The sequence below is a fragment of the Galeopterus variegatus genome, unplaced genomic scaffold, assembly GCF_000696425.1.
Source record: "Galeopterus variegatus unplaced genomic scaffold, G_variegatus-3.0.2 Scaffold5269, whole genome shotgun sequence".
Taxonomy (NCBI): Eukaryota; Metazoa; Chordata; class Mammalia; order Dermoptera; family Cynocephalidae; genus Galeopterus; species Galeopterus variegatus.
In genome coordinates, this window is record NW_007731380.1 from 55,057 (window position 1) to 61,500 (window position 6,444).

The 6,444-nt window shown below is 40.7% G+C and overlaps 1 pseudogene; it reads right to left on the minus strand.

Moving 5' to 3' along the window:
- Positions 1 to 2,744: 2,744 nt before the first annotated feature.
- LOC103604595 lies at positions 2,745 to 3,686 on the minus strand (annotated as a pseudogene).
- Positions 3,687 to 6,444: the final 2,758 nt, after the last annotated feature.

Consider the following 6,444-nt stretch of genomic DNA (forward strand, 5'->3'; position numbering starts at 1 on the left):
GCTGGACCACTGAAATTGATCAAACTTGCCTCCTGCAGTCTCAATCTGCTCATGTTGGTGTTGAAAAGAGGTGCAACAATGCAACAGTAACTCATAGCCCAGAGGAGGGGCCTGAGACTTTGGGGAGTGGTTTGAGACTCAGGGGAGTGGCCTGAGGCCCAGCATCAGGGAAACTGAGCACCTCCTATCTCAAAGGGTTTATAGACATGGATGTATACACCTCATTCTATGTCTTTATTAAAGCGTGTGAACTCCTAAAATATGTGCTTTAGAGCAAAATTCAAACCAAACAATTTTAAGCTCTCTAACCAGGCACTATAATGAATGTAGACAAAAAAAAAAAAAAGTATTGAAGGAGACAGTAGGCATGTAGATTCTGCTTGAGAAATAAACATTTTAAACATAATTAAACTATGAGGTAAATATAATAAATATAAATCCTTGACTATCTGCTCTAATAGCAATAATTTTAATCACACTGAAGTATAACAGGCAGCATCACCTTCTAAGGCTATTCTTATACACCAATGTTTTAGAACTTTTCAAAAATCATGATATCCTTATATAAACATAAAATTGCAGCATTAATTAACCATGTCCCCTGTCTAGGATATATCCTCTGAGGAGCATCTTGCCCTGAACCCATTCAAAGTAGTGACAGGTGGTACAGAGTTTTTCTTCTGAATAGCACACAAAATAAGAAAATTTTGTAGGGCCCCAATTTTCCATTGTTTTTATTATGAATAACTCTTTTTTTGTTTTCAAATGATAACATAATACCTAATAGGCTTGTTAGGTACACATACTATTATGGGAATTGTGACATGCTTTACAAGGAAGGCTTGACCCAAAGTCCTCAGCCTCACCATCCAGGAAATGATCACTCTTATAAAAAGATTGAGATGACATGTCTCATTGTAGCTCACCTTGTTTACCCCACTTTGACATCAAGCTTCTGCAGGAGCATATGCAGTTTTCCAGTTGGGCACCAAAGCCTTGAAGATCATCTCCCTGTTACAGGAATCCTGGCTGAGGGCATCGTGCCCATATACTCCCACTTTAAGCCCATTCTGAAACAAATCTCCAGAAATTCTCTTTGTTTCTTCACAATTCTCCTCCTCTTTCTTCCATTTATTCATGGGATAAATAATGGATTTTAAAACTGGGCCTATATCATTAGCCTTGAGCAAGTGACATAACCATTTCCTCAATAGGAAATGGAGACTTATGTTTAATATGATTTGTAAAGAGTATGTCACACAGCATGAGCCTCGGATTTGAATTTTCATACTGAGACAAAAGAGAAAAATCAAATTTACACATTGAAAGAATAAATCCCAGTTGGACAAGTTTTGTGCCATATATTTTTGTTTGTTTTTTAAAATTAGTGAATAGACCTTCCTTTGCAAAGGGGATCCTTTGTTACACATCTGGGGAAACAAAGAATCTTAACATTATGTATTTCACTCCATTCTCTGGCTGGGAATATTATTGTGTAATTTTTAATCACAAACACAATCACAATCCACAGATACGTGGACAAGTATGTGATAATGTCAAGTCTATTTATGACAAAATATCAGTTGTTGTAGAGAACAGACTTGGCAAGGAAGCGACCCAACACTCGGAAGGTTGGAGAGTCAGGACTTTATTACGCCAGCGGGACCAGATGAGCTCGTGCTCTGAAAATCTGGACCCCGAACCTAGGTCTGACAAGGCTTTTTACAAGCGGACTCTTCCAGGGCTACTTTACACATTTTTTTTTTTCTTTTCTCAGTATTTCAATTAGCATATGCAGTCTGTGCACATAAGCATTCATTACAGAAGCCAAACAATGATTAATTGAGCAGGCAAGTATAGTTTCAAGGACAAGATATTACTTCTAGAACAAAGCAGGCCTGTGAGCAAATTATTTCAAACTAGTGGAGCAAGCAAATATAGTTTCAAGGACAAAACAAGCTTAAGAGAAAGTTTCTTTTGCAATTTTTCCCAACAAGTTGACCAATGCATCGTCATTATTGATGGGGTTTGGGAAAGATGGTCAGAGTGGTAAGCCTCATCCGTCAGCAAACATCCATAAGAGTAGAACCTTAGTCCAATAAGGTATACAGTTTATTATGGACATGAGACCTAAAGCCCAGAATGTGAACAATTGCTAAAAGAACCCTGAAAAGTTCTGGAAATTTTTTACAAGTTCACCATGTTCACAATTTTTGTTTGTCATCCCTTCTCTGTTTTAATGTAGTTATAAGTAACAAAACGCTTGACACATAAAGGGCTATATGTAACAGTTTCAGAAAAGCAGGAGGGAAATGAACTTGTCAGGCAACATCCGACTCCCTGGCTTACCTTGGAGGGAAGAACGCACAAGAAAAAAATAGTCAAGAGAGTTATCCTTAGATAGGAAAGGATATCAGCTCAGTGTCTCCATCTGGTATGCAGAATAGGGATCAGGCTGGGCCACCTTGGGACTGAGAATGACTCTCGAGTCCTAGAATAGGCCCAAGTGTTTCCATTGCATGGAGAAAGAGGAAAAAGTATTACAGCAGGAATCCTGCCAGGGAGACTTTAGAAAGAAAGATAAAGAGAAGGAAAAGAAGAAAGAATAAAAGGAAGGAAACGAGGAGGTCCAGGAAGAGGAGAAAAAGACCCAGCAATGGGGGCAGAGACCGAGGCAGCACCACTGCTTCTCGTCAGCTTATAATTCTTTTCAGGATTTTCTTCAATCAAGTCTGACATCCTGTTCCTGAGGCTATAAATGAGGGGGTTCAGCACGGGCACCGTGTTGGTGTAAAACATGGAGAACATTTCTTCTGGCCTTTGGACACAGCAGAAGACGGCTTGACATGAGTGAGCAGCCCAGCACCACAGAGCAGGCCAGCAGTTACTTTGTGGGAGCCACAGGTGCTCATGGCTTTGGGCCAGCCCTTAGCTGATGACACATGAAGGATGTTGAAAGGAATCAAAGCATAAGAGATAAAGTCAATGAGGCCAGATACTATGACAACTGTACCCACAATAACAGAAACCACCAGTTCACTGGCATAGGTGCTGCTTCAGGAGACCTGGACAAGGGGGAAAGTGTCACACATACAATTGTTGACAATGTTGGAGCCACAAATCATACAACCTGTGTGGACGTGGCCCCAGCAAACCCCATCACACATGATCCAGACATCAACAGAGAACAGATTCTAGGTGACATGGCCACCACGTACAGCAGGGGCTTACAGATGGTCACATAGTGGTCATAGGCCATGGCTGTCAGCACGTAGCACTCAGCATTGACAACAAAGCAGAAGGAAAATAGCTGAGTCATGCATCCTGTAAAGGAGACGATGTTCCTCTATGAAATAAAACTCATCAGCACTTTGGGGGTAAAGACAAATAACAGAGACCAAATGAAGGACAGATAGAAGAGGGAAAAGTACATGGGGGTGTGGAGGTGTGAATTCAGGCAAATTAGATTAATTAAGCTCAAGTTTCCCAACACAGAGACCATACAGTTCACCAAGAACAGAAAAAACAGGGCAGTTGGAGTCAGATTGGTCTGTTAATCCCGTAAAAATAAACTCTGTCATGGAAGGGTCATTTTCCGCAGCCACTCACTTCACAGACGTGATCTGTAGGGACAGGGGTAGAAGGTGACATTAACAAGGGACCCTCACTCTTTGTCCTCAGAGGGAGGCTGGGGATCTGCTGGGTTTTAACCCCAGGGCTGTCTGAAGACTCACAGCAAGTTGTCCAAGAGGCAAGAATTCCTGTGGTGATCCCTGAGGATTCATGTTCCCACCTTTTCCCCTACCCGTGTTGTGTGTCTCTGTCCAGGGAGAAGCCGGTCGACCTCCCAATGTCTCTGCACATGGTTTCCTCCCTCCTCCTCAGTCTTCACTAAGGATTAAGGCTCAAAAGAGCAGTATATAAAATGGTGCTCCCCCAGAACCCCTGACATATACGGTTTGGGGTTTGAAAGGAAATTGTCAAGACAAAGGTGATTTCACACTCACCTCCTTTCCCTGGGGGGCTGCCTCCTGCTGCACCTTAAGAGCCCTGACTCTCCACTGTCCTGAGGAAATCAAAGTTCCTGATGGTGAAGGAGGGAGCTGCCAACATCACAGACCTCCGTCTTTGACGTGCTAGAGGAGGTATTCTGGGGAATGTGCCATCATTTCTATTTGACTATTTTCGCAGAAGTTTCTCCTCACTTGCAAGGAGGAAAACAACAACCTCATATGAGACAGCTAAACAGTCAGCCGACTTGAGTGGGAATCTATTTCATGCCCCACAATTCTGAGAAAATTGATTAGAAGCACAGAAAAGTAATTTCTTTGTTATTATTTCCTTCCAAGTTTGATGAGCTCCTCTTGAGGGTAGAAATAACTGAGCCTGTGTTTACATTCTGTGTTACAGACCTACCATTGGATCCTTTGGGACAGAATGTTCTGCTCAGTTGATAATTTCACATCAGGAAATCCTAATCCCCAGTGCAGAGTTGTGACTGTCTCTCTTTTTCACTCATTATTCCTCATCATCCCCTGGAGTCTGTGCACAATTCTACAAGGGGAAGGTCCAGGGTCATAGTCACTTGCCATTTCTGCTACTTTTCTACAAGCCTCTGGGATTGCATTAGTGAAATATTAGGTCATAGCTTTAACACTATACATGTGTGTGGATTTCACCGCAATAAAGAGATGTAGTGGTTGAAAGAATGAGAGTGGGTTCTCAAGTCAGACTGACTTCAAAATCAGACTTCTTAAGTTTCCAGCTATGAGACTGTATACAAGTGATAGAACTTCTCTGACACTTGTATCTACTATACTTGCATATTTGTATCTACCTATGTCTATGCATGTCTACAAAATGAGGCTGATAAAAGAGCTCTTTAATAGGGCTGTTGTGGGATTCAATGAATTAATTCACATAAAGTATTAGAAATGTGCCTGACACAGAAAAAGAGCCTGATAGGTGTTAGCACCCATTCCTCTGTCCTCATCTGTATTCATATAAATTGGGGTTTCTCGATCTCGGCACTATTAACATTTTGAATAATTTTTTGTTTTTGGAGAGGCTATTTTGTAAAGTACAGGATGAACAGCATCCCTGGCCTCTACCCATTAAATGCCAGTAGTATTCCTACCCCAACAGACACACACCATTCTGACAATCAAAATTTCCTCCATTGGAAAAGCTGAAAGGTTTTCCTTTAAGAACGGGAGCTAGACAAGGATGCCCACTCTCACCACTCCTATTCAACATAATGTTGGAAGTACTAGCCAGAGCAATCAGAGAAGAGAAGGAGATAAAGGGCATCCAGATTGGAAAAGATGAAGTCAAACTGTCCCTGTTTGCAGATGACATGATCCTATATATTGAACAGCCTAAAGCCTCTACAAAAAAACTCTTGGAGTTGATAAATGATTCCAGCAAAGTAGCAGGATACAAAATCAACACATAAAAATCAGCAGCATTTCTTTTCTCCAATAGTGAACATGCAGAAAGAGAAATCAAGAAAGCTTGCCCATTTACAATAGCCACCAAAAAAATAAAATACTTAGGAATAGAGTTAACCAAGGATGTGAAAAATCTCTATAATGAGAACTACAAACCACTGCTGAGATAAATTAGAGAGGATACAAGAAGATGGAAAGATGCTCTTGGATTGGAAGAATCAACATTGTGAAAATGTGCATACTACCTAAAGAGATATATAAAATCAATGCAATCCCCATCAAAATTCCAATGACATTTTTCTCAGAAATGGAAAAAACTATCCAGACATTTATATGGAATAACAAAAGACCACGCATAGCCAAAGCAATTCTGAGCAAAAAAATAAAGCTGGAGGCATAACACTACCTGACTTTGAATTATACTACAAAGCTATAATAACCAAAACAGTATGGTAGTGGCATAAAAACAGACACACTGATCAATGGAATGGAATAGAGACTCCAGAAATCAACCCACACACCTACAGCCATCTGATCTTTGACAAAGGCACCAAGCCTATACACTGGGGAAGAGACTGCCTCTTTAGCAAATGGTGCTGGGAGAACTGGATATCAATCATACGCAGAATGAAACTAGACCCATATCTCTCACCATATACTAAAATCAACTCAAAATGGATTAAAGAATTAAATATACACCCTGACACAAGAATTTTTAAAAATCTGGATGAAGTAATGTCTGGTTTCAGCTAATATATAGTGCTTCATTCCTCCCTAATTTTTCCTCTTAAGACTAAAAAATCCTGGACATAGCATAATGAATAAACATAGAAAGGCTCTGAAAAGTGAAAAGAAGAAGACAGACTGCCTACAATTCTTGGGGACTTGAGGATAGTGTGACAGTGAGTTCCTTGGGCATTCTTTTTTGCCTCCTATATATCCCAGATGGGACACAGGGGAATCCTGCAACCCCAAACCATGAAAAGGCAAAGAC